The sequence below is a fragment of the Passer domesticus genome, chromosome 1, assembly GCF_036417665.1.
Source record: "Passer domesticus isolate bPasDom1 chromosome 1, bPasDom1.hap1, whole genome shotgun sequence".
Lineage (NCBI taxonomy): Eukaryota > Metazoa > Chordata > Aves > Passeriformes > Passeridae > Passer > Passer domesticus.
This window is the reverse complement of record NC_087474.1, coordinates 26,839,222-26,856,955: the sequence shown is the minus strand read 5'-3', so window position 1 is coordinate 26,856,955 and position 17,734 is coordinate 26,839,222. Positions and strand designations below refer to the sequence as shown.

The 17,734-nt window shown below is 40.8% G+C and overlaps 1 long non-coding RNA gene across 10 annotated transcripts in view; it reads right to left on the bottom strand.

The window, feature by feature from the left end:
- Window positions 1-13,432, bottom strand: part of LOC135295330 (uncharacterized) — a 298,178-nt gene extending 284,746 nt beyond the window's left edge. For all 10 annotated transcript variants that reach the window (XR_010357399.1, XR_010357427.1, XR_010357409.1 and 7 more), the window contains exon 1: window positions 13,164-13,432. This is a non-coding gene — a long non-coding RNA (uncharacterized LOC135295330). The remainder of the gene's footprint in view (window positions 1-13,163) is intronic.
- Between the last annotated feature and the right edge of the window lie 4,302 nt (window positions 13,433-17,734).

Below are 17,734 nucleotides of genomic sequence, written 5' to 3'. Positions count from 1 at the left end.
AGAGAAATTTTATTTTTTTCTTTCATGCTCTACTCGCAGGAGATTCTGCAGCCAGAAGTGTTTCAGCAGGCTGTTCAGAGACCAAAACCAAGTTCGTGGGTTAAGGAGTGCACAGGCTAAACCCCTCCTCCTGAGTGCTGAGAGAATCACCAGCAGTGCAGTCATTGCTTCCCGGACTTGTAACCAGTCATGGGGAGCTGGGCTGTAACACCCAGCCTTCATCCTGCCCTGTGCCGTGGCTTTTGAAGCCCTTAAAATTGGGCTTTTTCTTCCCTCCTCCTCCAGGCTAGCACGAATAAGGCCAAAAGAATTCAGATAATGTAGCCTGGCAATTCCTTTAATCAGAATGCTTGTAAGAGTTGGCAATACCTGAAGAGTGGGTGTAGAATCCACCCCCAACAATTCAATGCACAACAGGCTGCAATAGGAAAATAGGAAATAGCTACTCACACTGAAAAGAAAGCAAGTGAATATTCATAAGTTCTCATCAAAAATAAGACTACCTTTAGCAGTCCCTTTACATACCCGCAAATCCCACACAATACTTCCGTCTCAAGCACTGCAAGTTATCTCAGCCCTGGGTATTCATATATGCTGTCAGGGTACTATTTCTGAGTTTTAATCTTAAAAATATTTCTTTTACTGAAACAAAGTCCCAAGCAGGTATTTTAGTTTGTTAGCTTTGAAAAAAACTAAACTCATCCGTGAATGAGTCAGTGAGATGCCACAAAAGCATACCAAAAGCAGAAGGTTGGAGGAAACATGAACAATGCCAGTGTACAGGGAGGGTCCTAGAGAAGCTGAAGCTGCCTCAGAGCCAAAATTAATGAAGTGTAAGAGGAAACAACAAGGTCTTCTCATGGTAGAGAGTCATAGCAAACAATTTTATAGACAACGTGGTTCTGTTGCTCAGTGGGCTGGGGAACTTGGTGTTAACAGAAGCAGAAAAGGCCTTTACTGGTGAGGCTTGATCTCTGGCCTTTCTGGTTCCTCTGCCCAATGCAAGTGCCTGGGAGAGCAGCCTGAATATCTGCCTAGTCCAATGGGCTCATGTCACAATTGAGGCCAGTGAGATTGCTGGCCAGCACCACTGAGATGCCATTCCCAATTGCCTTTAAAGGCCATGGCAATTTCAGGAGGGCCCAATTACTTTAGAAATACAAAAGGTTTCCTCTTCAAGAAGGATTATATTGGGAAATCACAGATTTAATCACAGTCCCTGGAAAGATGTGAAGCAAGTCTTCAAAGCCATTTCTAAGCACAGAAAAAAATGAGAAGATCATGGAGAACTGGCAACAGGGAGTTACCAAAAGGAAATAGTGCTTAACTGATATGATCTCTTTCTATGAGGAAAAAGGTGACTTTGAACAAGGAGCAATAGATATCCTTTAGCTTGGCTCTCCCAAAGCTTTCCCAACAGTCTCCCTCAGTATCTACACCAGCCAGGTCAGACTGGGATGAATGGCTGGCATATAAGGAAAGTAGAGAACTGCAGGACCATTAATTGGGCTGAAAGAGTCAGACATCAGAAGCCCTTGAGTCTCATGGGGAGGGATCAAAGCAAAGATGACCAAACACTAGCCCAGGCTGCCCTTTGTATTATCTCAATCCTTTGAGATTACAGAATAGTTGGGATTAGAAAGGATCTCTGGAGATCATTTTGTCCAAACCCCCTGCCAAGGTAGGGTCATCTAGAGCAAGGGAACACATCCAGGTGAGTTATGAATATCTCCAGAAGAGGAGACTCTTAACTTTGCTGGGCAGCCTTTTCCAGTTCTCTGCCATCCTCAATGTAAAGTAGGTCTTTCTCATGTTAAGGTGGAACTTCTGGTGTTTTATTGGTTTTGTATTTTAGAGATATTCACAGCTTGACTGGGCATGGCTCTGAGCAGCTGTACCCAACTTCAGACTGTCTGTGCTTTTGGGATCTGGACCATGCATCCTGCAAGAGTTTGATTCCAGGATCATGAATGCCAAGATCCTGGCTTTTTTTGTCCAAAGATGAAGATACCCCTCATATGAAGATGATGATACAACCTCATATGAAGTTTCTTTCACCTAAAGAAGGGAAGAAACAACTTGAAGTAAGACTTTCAGAGGCACTCTGTTCTCCCTACTTCTGATTTACTTTTTGAGATAAACTCCAGTGTGTTGGAGATTTTAAGCAGAATCCACAAACATGCAGAAGAGATTATACTGCCAAGTTCAAAAGAGTAAACTATGCAAACTGCAGAACAGCTTGAACTTTTAGCTTTCCTGCACTACAGATGATTGCACAGCCAGGCTCTAGTTGCTCCTGCTCTTTGCAGGAAATACCTACACGCCTAAACAAACAGTCATAGTAGAGACGAAAGAGCTCTCCTGGCTGTCATTCCAATAAGATCACCTGACAATGCACTTACAGGCAAGCCAGTCAGTCAAACAAATCATTAACTTGAAGTTTCGAGTAGCATGGAAGAGACTTTCTGCTTTCAGCACAGTCTTGCCTGATCAGGGCAGAAAGAGACCATGGCCTCTCTACACATATGGCAACCTTCACACAATAACATTACTGCCAACTGCAATGGCATAAGGCAGGTGGCTGTTTTAGTTATTGCTTTAGGCTGCTGATAAATCATTTCCCAGGGGAGGGACTGCAAACACTACACCTGCATGAATTCTCACAGACTACTAACACTTCTTTCCTGAGTCAAAAGCATTAGCATGGAAGTGAACATCAACAGAAGGGAGTAAAATCTCCCATTTTCTTCCTGTACATCCTCTGGAACCGCCTTACCCACTTCAGTCTCCAAGACAAAATCTAAGAGTAAAGAGGCTTCAGCATTGCTGTCTAAGGCATTTTAATTTTGTGGCAAAAAACCCCAACAAAACAACTCCAAAAAACCAATATAATATTCAAATCACTTTATTCCCATTAGGAGGGTCTCATTTAGATGTCAGCAGTAGGAAACCTCAGAAGGTAGAGTAGCTCCCACACTTTGTTTCATTACCAGTATGGTGTAGTTCCATCCCACTTCTGAAGGATGGGTGTCTTACACGAGTCCCTATATCACACCAGCATCTGCTCACTGCTCTCTTCTTCCCATTTTCTATCATCCCGTATTCCTCTAATTCCTAGTCATCTTATTGAAATTACAAGGCTGGGTATTGATGTTTTGGTGTGTGCTTGCATAGCCCTTTGCATAATGATGTGCAGGTCCCTAGGTAGGTCTTAAGTACAATGTTCATACAAATTCGACCAGTTACATCAACTAACTGGGACAGCACTGGTCCTGTTTCAAGTTCTAATATACTTGCTGTCTCAATTCTAAGAACAAAGACACCAGTGATTATATGAATTGCAATAAAATCATATTCCCACACTCTGCACCTGAACTTCTCTCTCAAAAAAGGCAAACAGTCTGGCTCCAAATGTGAAACCAAATAGAGTCAATGGCCAACTCAGGACAAGAGATTTCAGTCAAAAACGCCTCCCAAAGAAAAGTAATCCTAGCCATCATGAGCCTGAGAGTCCTGTCTCCATCAGTGCCAACCATGGTTGCTCATTATTATTCCCAGTACTCAACAAGTTTGGTTAATAGCCTAAAGCTCCATCTGTGATAGGCAGTATTTACTTAACAAGGAGATAGCCCACAGGCTTCAGTGCATTGCTTATTTCTGCTCATGCTGTAGCAGGCCCACAGACTTAATACAGATGGAAGGAAGGAGATAGGATGTGGTTCTCCTTAGATTACACAAGAGAGTCTTTTTGCTAAGAGGGCATAGAATAAGAATCTGAGTCAACATTTGCTGAAAGTGATGGAAAGGCTCCCAACCTTTTCTGCTCACTGTTTTTCTCCTTGTCTCCATTTCTAATTCAAGGCTTGGTGCAAGCATGTGCAAGTGAGCAAAATACATATTTTTGGCCACTTACATTAAATTGGCCCCAGAAGTTCAGTTTTGGCTTCTTCAGTTTAGTTCCATCTGTTATCATATTGCTCTGGTTGGGAAAATCAGTTAAACAATTTTTATTGCTTGCTGTAGGTAGCTATTTCAGGCATCTAGCTCACTTTTAAAAAGAACAATTTTTAGACAACACCCGCTCTGCACACACAATTTGTTCATAATATATTTCTAAGTTTGTCACAAGAAAGCATCTTCCAGTGCAATAAATTTAAACTTTCACTTTGAAACGGTCTTAGCTAAATTGAGACTGTTCACAAAAAGATAAATATAGGTTTTAAGATAAACACATTCCTACTAGAACATTCAATCACAGTGTTACTGTAGTAACAGTCATACATACTTGCACCTCCTCACAGCTAAAGGAAAAATAAGAGATGGATGACTGTCAGGCAAGTGCTGAAGCAGAGATCTCGGATCACATCCAAAAAGTGGTCACATCAGCTGAGGTGGCATCAAGAAGTGTGACTGATATTTCAATAAGTCATTTTGGTTTTCATTAAGCAAGGAATGCTGATTAACATAATTCAGCTGCCAGGTTTAGCGAGCTAAGCTACTCCAGAATCATTTCCCCAACCTAGATCTGCCCCTGCACACAGTGCTGGACAGCATTCATAGTCATTTGCATCAGACAGAGCAAATAGGATCCAAGGCTCCTGATACAAGGAGTCCAGAGCCTACTGCACTTTCAGATATAAAGAAAAGACAGATTTCCTCAGAATTCAATTTGATTTCAGCAACAAAGGCTATATACTATTGCCTGTCTGTCTGGAGCAAACTAACCAGAATTAACTATTTCAAGTACACTGACCAAGGAAGAGTGCAAAACCCACAATTTTCCTACAAATCCAGCTTCATTATTTAGTTTTGTTCAGGCTCCTTACAGGCTCCACTTGCCTTTAAAACATGCAGTGCTTGGCCTGTGTAGAGCAGACCTGGGCTATTATAACTGCCTGACCTAATCCTGTGATACTGATGAAAGGACTTGGCCTCTGCTGTACCCTGGCATGTGCCAGAAAGCATACTGTATGGGGGCAAAGCGGCCAGCATTTCCTCCCAGGTGTGCCAGAGTCACCCCAAACACAATCCAGAGGGGGATAACAATAGCAGGCAAGCCCCAAGTCCACTGTACACAGCCAGGAAGGCATGTGGTGGAGGCAGAGCAGTGACATCCAGACAGTAACACATGAAGAGAACAAATCTTCATAGTCACCATGGTAGACGATAGTCTAAAGATGTTGGAAGGAAAGAGATGACTTTTTAGGCTCTGGCAAAGGCTTCTCCATACGTGCAAGTGGCTATAGCAGTGCTAACAAATGCACCAGCACTGGCCCCATATGCCTTCACAAGCCTTGGAAGGAAAGAGACTTCCAGATAAAGATCTAGTTTCAAGCATAAGTGACAATCTTCCCTTTGAAATTAATCTTTTCAAACTGATTATCCCCATTAGTTTATATGATCAGATTCAGATTAAGTAGGATGAGAAAGACCCACTAAGATCACAGACATATCCAAGACAGACTAGTAAAACTGGAAGATCCTTCCTTATCTGCAACTTCATGTTATGAGTAAAGGTTTTTTTATTGTGGTATAATGCTTTAACTTCTCTTACCTCCCCAGCAAAATTATACCAGCACAAGCATTTTTGTCTGTTGTGATCACATCTATAACACCAGCACACGTAAAAACAACGCCAAAGTGTCATTCTGCATCAATGCTTTGCCAGCTGAAATTTCAAAGACGGAAGCACAAAGTCCAGCATGTAAGAGATATAACTACATCCTTGTTGGATCTTCCTTTTTAATACCCATTACCCCCATCAGAGAATGATTGCTGCAGAAAAGATTACAAAAGGAACAGGTGTATGAAATAGGAATAGTGCAAAGATAAGACTGCAGCTGGGGACAGCAAGCAGGCAAGTCTCCCACGAGAAGGAGTGAGGGAGATATTCCCAAAGGCACTACGGATCCCTTACATTTGATCTTATCCCCACATCACGATCTACGCATTGTTTTTGGCAAGATGACAGGTAGATGGAGAGCAGTTTAACTCCTCTATCAGTGGGATGGTTTGGCATGGTACAAGAGGCACGTATCCTCACAACTACAAAGTCAGAGGGCTTAGCAGAACCACCCTGTTTGCTTAACAAAGTGACGTAAGCCACACAACCACGCAAGCACAGCCTTTGTTCTTTCCTCCAGCTATCCCTGTTTTGCCTCAATGCCCTCCTACTAATTTCAAGTCTAGCCCAGTAGGTTGTAAACCTTAAAGCAGGCACTGCATCTTTTTAATGCCCAGAAGTGTTCTGACTAGGCACCAAGGGTAGCTAATCATAATAAACCTGAATTTAATTGTTGACAACTAGAATGTCCCTGGAAATGCCATGTGTAATATACATATATATGGTTTGCCATTAATAAATTCTGCTTCAGGAGGCTGAACATAAGAAATGATCATGCCTTACAAAGTATATCTGAACATCTATTTATACCAAATAATTAATAGATGGTGTTGTACTGCCATAAGTTCAATTCTTAATAGAGATGGTTTATAGATAAAAATAGTCAAGCCTCCTGTTCAAGTGCTTAAGACATGCTACTCATATAACAGGATTATGGCATCTATTAGTCAATTCCATTGAGGATAAATTCCTGATTTCTGAAGTGTGATAGAAAATACTATTACCTCACACAAAACAGACTAAGCAGAACATAACAGCTATTTACCTGTACATCACAAAATACACAATTAAGGTAAGAAGAATCATACCAGTTCCTTTTTTTATTATAATATATCTCAGCAGGCTTGTTTTCAGAAATTTCAAGATCTTTTGTCATTCTGCTATCCAAACACACAGAAATCACAATGAAGTCAGCCAGATTTAAAGGCAAATCACATTCCTCAGATCAGACGGTTATCACTTTAGATAATACAGCAGAACATCACCTTGTTTTTTGTCTAAATGAATTTAGAAAAGGCAAGAATGGGTGAAAGTCTATGAGGGACCAAATATGAGTTGTGATTGTTTGTATTTACAAAACAATGAATACATTACTACTGGTTTTCTGTATCAGCCCTATAAGACACTATATTAGCCCAGGTGTCTGGCCTGATACAGGCAGCACCACAGAAGGCAAGTGGGTGAGCCCCAAGCTGACTGGGCAGGGGATAGAGGGATGCTGTGGGTGGCAGACAATTCCCCCAGCCAGGGGAGGCTAAGGAACATACAGCATCCAATGGGGACAGCCCCAGCTCCTAGTGCTGTAACAACAAGCTGTTAATTTAGAAGGGAATGAAGAAGCTGAAACTTCCTTAAGTACACACCCACACATCTTGAAACCCTAATAAATCCACGCACAGGAAGTGAGCCGATGGTTTACCGCAAAAGAGGGAGCTCCCCTGCGTAAGCTCCAGTTTACAGAGTCACCAGAGATAGAGAGGCCTCAACAGTGAGTCACCAGTTCCCATGGGTCAGATGTGACCAGCAGGACAGACAGATGCTGTCTGCCAGAGCACCTCCTCATGCTGGAGTGAGAGCACCCAAACCACCTGGAGGTGGCACCTCACAGACAGCTGTTTGACCTGCCCAGATGCAGCAGCCTTGCAGTACCAGGCTCTTTTCCAGCCCCAGGAGCAGCCCCTGCTGCCTCTGGCCTCATGGGATGCCCCTCCAGCTGGGAAAGGAAGAGAATAGCAAAGCTCTGGTACCAGGGGAGATCAATTTTACCCTCCTCTCCTGGATTACTAGGTAATCTAATTACTAATCAAAGAATTTGGCAGAGGAACAGTAGCCAACACTGTTATTACTGCATCTTTTAAAGAGTTATTTATATCATTCTAAAAAGAAGCTACAGCTCACCTCCATCTGAAAGGAAAATAAACACCATCTGAGACAAACAAATAATGCCTCACTTCAAACATTAAATTCAAAAACTTAAGGAAACTGGAAATAAAAATGACATTTTGCTTCGTTATTACCATAAGGTTTCATACACGTCTAAAATTCTCAAGCCAAGAACTGAGTTGAGGCTGTCAGTAGACAATATCTACTAGATTCTACAAACATCACTTCAGAAACTGAATGTGAAACTTGAAGAAAATTAATTTCACATCAGAATTTACGCTGCAATATTACTTAATACTGAAGTCAGGTATTGTGTATGTTGAACAACCATACAATAAATGAAGACAAAAAGCTTTAAGATAAGGTACCTAGCAATTAGTTAAGAAAGGAAAAAATATGATACCTTAGAAATGTTATGCTAACAGAGTTGGTGGGAGAACAAGAAGAGGGAAAGAAACAAGCATAGGTACAATTAAGATCAAGGTCTGTCTTCTCTATGCACGTCAAGAAACAGTCAGGCTGTGGTACCACAGAATGGCCCTCAGGACAGACAGTTCCTTGTCCTGAACCACCACAATGTCTCCAGGCTTCACTTGCCAGCCTTCAGAAGAGGATCAGGTTCTCAATCCTTCTGTTCTTGAAGGTTAGAGAAAAAAAATCCCCAAAAAAACAAACCCAAAAAATGAACAAAACCGCACAATTAAACCTCCCCACTAAAACCCAAAACATTCTTTAAGTACCACAAAAAATATTTTCCAACTATTTGACAGTCATCACATATGGTAATTGGCCTCACAAACTTCCTGGTACCTCAGAAATTTTAAAATAAGAACTTTCAACCTCTGATTTTACCCTTTTTGCTTTCCAGACAATTATTTAGAAGCTGAAAAGTGGCTTATAACATATTAGCCTATAAAATTCCTCCTGTTTTGCAGAAACAAGCTCATAATCTGATCAATGAATCAGAGAGAAAATCACCATAAATAAGTATAGCTATTGTACATTTGCAGTTTTCTGAAACTTAGGATCTTTGTTTTGAGACTGAAAACAATGCCACCAGTACACTGTACGGTGATATAACAGAAAAAAATATCAAAACAATATTAATAAAAAACTTTTTTAGATTAAAGCAGACACTGTTAAGAACTAAGGTTCACGTCTTACTTCTGCTTAAAACAATTCCAGCTCATTACTTCCGTGATGACAGCCAGTGAGACCAACCATACCTGTCTAGGAAGGCTTTCAAGTGGGTAACATTTTTTTTCAGCTCTTACAAACAAAGTACCATTTCATAGAATTATGTTTTGTGCACATTGTTACTGCTTTGCCAACATCAAGGCCCTGACTTCATGACCCAGAATTCTTCAGCAGCAACAGCAGTAGATTAAGGTACTCCCACTTTTCAGCCCTATCTTCTCCACATGACTCCCTCCCTCCAGTTGTGCTGGCATGGAGTCTAGCCAGCTGCAGTCTGAATTGAGAAACTGGAAGATAACCCAGGAATTTCACTGAAGCCAGATCAGCTCACTGTGAGGGCCACAACACAGCTGCGCAGGTAACTGTGCCAGCGGAGCTACAGCATGCAAATCAACATTTTTATTGAATGCTTCATACTAAAGAGCCAAAGAATCTAGTTGTTTACATTTCTGAAAAACTTTTAAACTCCTCTGCTTCATCCTATGCATATTCACAAGTCAGAGATTCCATTTACAAAATAAAATCTAGCCTTAATACTGAGTTTAAGAAATAAATACACCATAATTTAAAAATGGAATAAACCTCTGAAGTTACTTTTAAAGAACATTAAAGCCACTGATAAGGAAATGCTAATACTGGAAATAACACCCTTAAAAGACAGCAAACTTTGGTTACAGGAAGGCCTTTATCCAGACAATATTCCCTGGGAGAAGCAGCACTCCATTGGATTATATCCCTTTCACTTTATCACAGGGAAGAAATTTAGAGACTCTTAATACTTGGAAGCCACAGACAGTTTGTAAGGAGAGACACTGAAGTAGCTTGCCACAAAAAACCACGCACACACAACAAACCACAGAAATGGCTCTGTGATGTGCTGAAGCACTAGGAAAAGGTGTCAAGTACACACTGCCCAGACCGGACCTCTCCACATGCCTCGGATAAGCAGTGAGTAAGAACAGATCCATCTCCTGCTCTTACACAGAATGCCGAGCTTGCAGATAAGATCTGTAAATATTTCAGCCAGAAGCTGCAATAGGACCCACTGTGCAGGGCAAGGCTAAGCGCGGCGTTTCCAAAGGAAGCTCTTTGCTCCCCATCGATTATCAGAAGGGCAAAGGGGGAAGGAAGAGGAAGGGAAGGCTGGCTTGCCCCTGCCAGATATCTCTATCTGAACACCTTCCAAACTGAGAATAATTTATTGCCATTTGCAAATACGCCCCATACAACAGAGTAAGGTCCACATGGATCTGGTCTCAGCCCTGCCTACCGAGGAGCTGGGCAGAAGATTCACACCAAACACCTCATCCCAGCTCCTTGTAGCACCTGGAACACCTCAGACTCAGAGTCCACGGGCTGGGCTCTCCCAGCGCTCCCGAGGCGTGGCTGTTCCACGGCAGCAGAGGACTCTGGAGCTCAGGGCTTCCTGCACGGGCTGCGGCCGCACGTGGCAGCGCTGCAGGGCTGCGCTCCAGGCATGCACAGCACTGCCAGGAGACCTGGGCCGTGCTGGGGAAAGGCAGGACAGCCTGGTGTCACCTGGGATATACCCCGGGAAAGGGCAGCACCGCCAGCCCCACCACCCAGAGGGACTTCTTGAGAATCCCTGCTATCCCCATTTTCCCTGGAGGAAAGCATACATCTGTTTGTAACCAAAGCCTGTCCAAACACCTACCAGCCAAAGAGTCACCAGTGAGAGTATACAAAAAGGAATAACAAAGAATAGTCACTGCTTTTTTCCATATTAACTTCAGCAAAAAATAGACCATTTCACCAAACCAGCACAAACAGAAAGAGAGCACCACGGTGCCCAGAAAAGTCATAACGAGCTCAAATCACCAGCAGAGATACCACCCTAGCAATAGTTCATACCAGGATGGCTCTAATCCCTTTCCCCAGGATCCAGTCATAATATCCAAATCTGTGAGACTGTGAGCAGCATGGCACATTTTGGAGGTCACTGGTCAGATGAAGCCTCTGGTGCTCAGTCAGAGGGGAGCATTGCTCTGCAGGCCAGAGATACCCACCCTGACAGTTCCAAGCTCTAGATACCCTGACAGCTGACCAAAGAAGTGCAGCAAAAGGCTCTTTTAAACACAATAACAACAAATTAATTACTAAACTCCCCATCAAATTATTTCTTAAGAGATCCTACCCTGGTTTTCCATTCCTTATGGAAGAGTTAGCAAGGTCACTGCAATACTCACAGTGTTCTCTTTGAGCTTTAAAAGGCAAGAAAGTGGGAGAAAATTCTGCTTGGATATGGGATTATTTGATCTTCATAAGGATTTAAATTGAGCTTTCCAGAGTCACAGTCCAGTGCGTGGATGGAAATGCATTAGAGTACAACTCCATCACTGCAGGGGACAGAAGTCTGAGAAGAAAGGGGGATTACAAAATTGTGTCCTCACTCACAGGTGACCCGCTGCTGGCACTGAAAGAGCTTTTAATTGTTCAGAACTCTCTGTTTGGGGGAGTCCCACCATGGAGCTGGTTAAGGCAGACTCACAGAACTGAAGCCATGCCAGAGTTTGTTAAAAGGAGGGTTTCTGGCTGCCAGCAACAAGCTCTGGCTTTGCAACAAAAGTAACCTAACACCTCTATCAGCTGAGCATGCTGGAAAAAAGCAGCTCTCCTGTGCTTGCCACCAACCTCACCACCAGCCCTGTTCCAGACTGCATCCATGGAGCTTTACTGCTGAACTAAACGGCTTCAAAGAGTACAACTGTAGTTCACTTTAAACAACTAACAGACAAACCCCTACCAAAAAAACAACCACACACACAAAAAAAACCAAACCCACAAACCAAAAAAAAAAAAAAACCCTCACCAAAAATGCCCCAGCAAAACCCACACCCTTCACTCTACAAAATATTACTATTACCAAACACAGCTTAGAATAACTTGTTAGCAGAAGGGTTTTTCGGGCGTTTTTTGGTGTGGTTTTTCTTTTTTTGGTTTTTATTTGTTTTGGGGTGGGGTTTTTTTGGGTTTTTTTGTGTTGTTTGGGTTTTTTTATTTTATTTTAGGGGTAGGAGGTGGAAGGTTATCTTTGTTTTGTTTTAACAATAGCTCCCAAACATTGTCACATCTTTTTGCAGACTGTATTTTTTGGACTGGCTTAAGCCTTTGCTCCCACATCTCTACTTTTCATTTTGTAACAATTAAAACATGCTAAAAAAACCCAAAAAAACAACGTCCCAAAAATGTCCATATTAGAAATGAGACAAATGCTTGCTGGGTTCCAATCTTAAGAACAAAAAAACTCCTAACCACTCTACCCAAAACATCCAAGTGCAGTTTTGTGGTCCTCTAGTTCTCTGCAGAGGTGTAACCCCTGCACCACTCTCTGCTTCTTCAGAACTGAAAACTCTTTGAATGCCGGCGCAACCACTTACTAGTGCTGAATTTGCTATGCATTATTAATTCACTGCCCCAGGCCTGAGAAGCAATAGATAAAGGTTTTCTAAGCACATCTGCAGTGGAAGAGAGAGAGAGAGCTAACAGGAACAATGCAGGTTTCCAGCAGGAGTCTCAGTTCCAGTTTCGATGTCTTCACAACCCAGTTTAATCCACACAATACACAGAGCGAACAGGATGTTTAGGGAAGGAGATAATATCTGCTTTGGAGACTATGTACAGTTATTTTCTCACTCAAGATAACTGATAGGATGTCGTAGCACCTGGTCTCACATCAGAGATAAGCCCCCAGGAGGTACACCCTCACTGTGCTTTCACATGATGATAGGATGATTTAGGGGATGTAGAAATCCCCATAAGCCTGCACAACGCCTTTCTTTTAAGATCAAGCAATCACTTCAACAAAACAAAGTCTCACGCTTTCCCCAAGCCTGCAGGAATACACAATATGTTCCATTTAGTCATTTGCTAAAACCCAAAGCTCAAAATACCATACTCTAAAATCTCTACTTTCAAGGTAACCTTCTCCCTCTACCCCAGCTTCCAGCATTTCAGTTGAGTTTCCTAAAGAAATGAGTTATATGTAACTTCAAAGTATTAACTGTAGTGGATTTTGAACCTTTTAGGCAACAAGAAGTTTGACCATTGTGGATACATTAGAAAATATAAAACTTTCACAACACTGGGACAAAGAAGCCCCTTTTCATACCCCCTCCAAAGTTAGGGGTTTCTCATCAGAAAGGTTTTCAGTTGCTCGTACCTTATTAGACAGAAGGAAACCTGGAGGGACCACAGCAGGTTATAATGTCCTCTGCTTATGGAGCTCTCCACTCACACACTGTTTCTATGCTCGGATCAGCCCTAAAGACCAGCTAACAAACCAACTTTCAGCAGCTCCCTCTCACCTTTTAATGATTTCATGCTGATTGCCAGTAGCCTTTGTGTGGTCACACCAGAGCAATTCCAACTCCCAACACGTGCAGAAGCAGGTGGAGGTGCTGCTAGACTCGATTACAGTATCAATGAGTAGGTGGGAATCTACTTGCATTTAAAAAAAAAAAAGAAAAAAGAAAGTTTAATACTTAAAAGTTTTTCTAGATGATTTTCTAGACAACAGTTTTGCTGCACAATTATACAGCCTTATCTCCCACCCACTGAATTTGATGGAAAATCAACCTTTGCATGTATAAGTAGCTTTACTGAGACACTGTAAGAGGAAGTAATTTGGTTTACAATCTCTCTAACAAGAATATCTGGACTGTGAAATGTAGTGTTCATGGTAAATAAAACGTTTCACTGCACTTTGTAAAATAGATGTTATTTAATATCCTGGTTCTTGTCTTTTCCTTCTACCAAGAGTGCTGCCATTGACCAACACCTAGAAGCACCGGCGTGGGTTTGCTAAGGCAAAGCACTGCATGGGGCTCTCAGCTGCCACAGATTGACACAGATTTCAAATGGCAGACACCTGCATTTCCCAGCAGAGGAGCTGGCACAGATTTGGGGCTATCATTTCAGATATAAATATAGACAGTTGGTGTAAAAGGCAGGTGTCTATATTTGAGTTAATCAGTTTATGCTTTCTCTAGAGCAGAGAGAAAAACACGCTACAGCACAGGGTGATTTATTTGACCTCCCTTGGTGCTCCTAAACTAATAAGAATCACACCCTAGATAAATATGTTTCTTTCCATTAATTGTAAAAAGACCTAGAGATGCCTAAATTGGAAAAGAATGCTTCATTTTCATAGCTCTACTATTAAGTATGTTGAATTCTGATTGCTGTGCCTGTGTTATACTTAAAACACACAGCATTTCTTCTGCAAAGATATTATAGATGTGCTAAGCTTCCCACAGGTAAATAAGAGAAAGAAGTCAGGTTGAGTGGAAGAATACTCTAAAATTGACCTTAAGTGCTTGAAGTGAGTAAGGATTTTCCAACACAAAGTAGGTAATTATGGCCATCCCACTGAAAGTGGGATTTGAATGGAAGGAGAAAAAAAAAGATTTTTTTTCAACTCTAGAGGTTTTGTATATAAAATTGGCTGGGCAAAGAAAGACTGAAGAGTATGTCTAGTCTTCTGAGCAGATCAATGCTCCTTGGTGAGGAAGAGTGCTTTGTGCAGGCATGTATGTGCAGATGAAATGGATGCAAAGGAAGAATGAAGTATTGCAGATTCAAACAGTCAGATCCTTCACCCCCTGTGCAGAGGCTTAAGTGAATCCATAAGGAAAGAGCCAGAAGTGATTTAGGTCAGACTAAAGCTATCATTAATACAGGATCTCTGTACTAGTTCTGCCTTTAAGAAAAAATAGACATCTATGCAAGATACTATACCGAGGCAAGCTGTGGCCTTAGTAACCCTCAGGATAATTTCAGGGTTATCTAGAAGGAGTGAGCAAACATCAAAAGATTCAATACTTCTATTGAGACTAGAACCTGCTCCAATTTTTTTATTATTATTGTTTAGAAAACAGCCTGGAAATTTTACAAGCATGGGTTTTTTTTTTCTACAAGGTGGAGAAAAACCTGCATTTGATTTACTTCAACATCACCACTGTTAAGAAAATGTACTTTGTTAAGGAGAGGACTTGAAATTATTAATTAAAAAAACAAAGGAAAAGCTTGTTCATCTTTCTCTTCTCTGTACATGTTCAGTTTTACAACTGTTACTGCACAGAAATAGCTCTACTGACACTGATGAGAGAATTTGACGCGCTGTGAGTGAGCTCTGCAAGTTTCTATGATGTGTGTAGGCCTGATTTGCAAATGCTTACTATTGTGACTTAAGAAAAAAAATTTCAAAGGTTTCCATTTGGAGCTGCAAGTTCAAACTATTTCATTTCATAAACAAAATTAACTTTGAGATAGAAGAAGCAGCAAAACACAAACTTCTTTTTTGTTTATTTACATTCCCCTCTAATATATATATTATTGTTTTATTTAATGTGGTAAAAGGCAAAATGAATACTCTGTGCCAAGTTTCAGACACGTATGAAATTTCGAGGCTTATTAAGCTTCTGAAATAAGGATTTGTATTTATAAAAAAAGTGCTGACACCACCTGAACTCTGAACAGTGGTAATGCCACCACCAAGAGCACAGTTCCCATGCAATGTGAACAGTCCAGATTACCTTAGCCTAATAAAATGAAAGATTTAAAACACAGGAAATTATTTCCAAGAATCATATTTCTGCTGTCATGTTTGCAGTCACATTTGGGTTTACAGGATGGGAAAACGTGAATATATTTATATATTCTCAAGTTACACCCACAAAACAGGATCCCAGAGAAATTCTCACAAACAGGGTTTGCAAGAATACAGCAGAAGTGTGTGTAGGTAGATGTGGGTGACTGGATGGATTATGTATGCAATCAACATGTAAAGCTCTGTGATACTGAAAATAATAAATTGTTGTGAAGGGGTAAGGGTGGAAAGTGCATTTTACATGGATTATCTGCCCTAGTTCCTGTTCTTATTTTTGGAAAGCAATCAGCTCTTCGTGAGAACTCAGCACCACGCTGAGCCACCCTGGGGCTTTTCATGGCCCAGCCCTTCACTTTGCATTATCATCTGTTAGCAGCCACATCCTGTGCAGACTGATTCATTACAGCCAAGAAAGGCTGAGAGGAGACCCTCTGAACCCTGAGGTCTGAAATCACACTATCATACTTCTCTCAGTGCACTACATAAAATAAAGCTACTTTTTCAAAGGCATTGCCACTCATTTTGGTAATTATTCCAAATAAAAGCTTATTTTAAAACAATATGTTATTTTAACTCAAGATCCTTGCAAATCACTGTTACTTGAAAACACTCATATGCCTGATTTGGAAGACCATATGTTCATCCCAATTTAATTTAGACATAGAACCAAATAATTTTGATCACTTTTGCTTAATAGCGATGGTCAAACTGAAATTAAAATCAGGTAATCACAAACTGATACAGTTTATGAATATTTATTCATTGATGTATATGAAGTATGTTATTATTTTCAACTATGGTAATATTTTTGTTTTCTGTGAAGCTGAAGTGCAGGCAGTCATTGATAATACAGTATGTTAAACTTGTATTTTTAAACTCTAAAATGCATTACTTTTGAAACAGTATGATTTCCTGATGCATAACTATTGAACACAAATATGTTGCAAGTCAATTGAAAAATCTGAATTAGTGTCACAGTTTATTACTTTCCTTTTTACTGTATTTCTAAATATCCTAATATCTCACAGCAGTTTTAAGCATTAATTTAAATGTAAGAGCAACTGTGAGATTCTTGTTTTACACATAGATGAAGAAACTTCAGAGATAAAATTACCAACAAATAGTGGCTGGGCTGGATGTACTAATCATCAGTCTTAAACTTCCAGTATTCTTTGATGTATTTGTTTTAAAGTTGCAATGCACACCTGAGTCTTTGTACAGAATTTTTTCTGCCTCCTCTCATGATTACAGCAATAGCAGGACATAAGCAAACTCTGTATACGAGCCAGTTCTATGACAGAGTGGCAGAAACACAATTGCTGAACCATGTAGAAACACAGTTTGCTGGTACCAGTGCTACCATAGCAAGCACTGAGGGATGTGTATTGATGTGGCAATAGGAGAGCTGTCAGAAAGCATCAGTGTGGGCGCAGTCCATGAATCCCATTTGTCTCCTGTGTAACATGACTGATTACAGCTAAATTACAGTGACTTTAAATGTACAAGTCAATTTTCTAAGCTAATTAAAATCAGGGAGGCTAGTACTTCTAAGGTTAGCAAAATTCAGCTCTTATACAGCATAATCAAGAACAATGGAATATATATATATATGATTTAAATAGAAATTCATTGGCTGGAGTTCAAGGGAAACAGTACTACTAATAATCCATAGATTGCCATTTTACTGCATATAAACTGTATAACAGGAACCAAATAGGCATAAACTGTGCTTGCAGAGATATGGATATGCTTCCCAAAGAACCAAGGTTCTATTAGAAACTAAACCGACCCACAGAAACACCTCAAGACAACTGAAAACATACATCATAGACATACATATTCAGAAATACTGTGGAGATTTTACACCTAGTGTCTGCAAACTGTTGAAGGCATCTTAGAGGTCATCATGCAACTGGTGTCAAGAGAACAGCAGCCCATGCTTCAACTGCATACAATAATGCTAAGATCAGCATAGTTCAGGTCATGTTAGAAACAAGAGGATATTTTTAGAAAATTTCCCTCTTTAAGGTCATCTTCATCCCATTAAGCCTACTTTACAAAAAGACTGGTTTTACCTAACCAAGACACTAAAGCACAGGTGAACACTCTTTCCTGATCCTCTC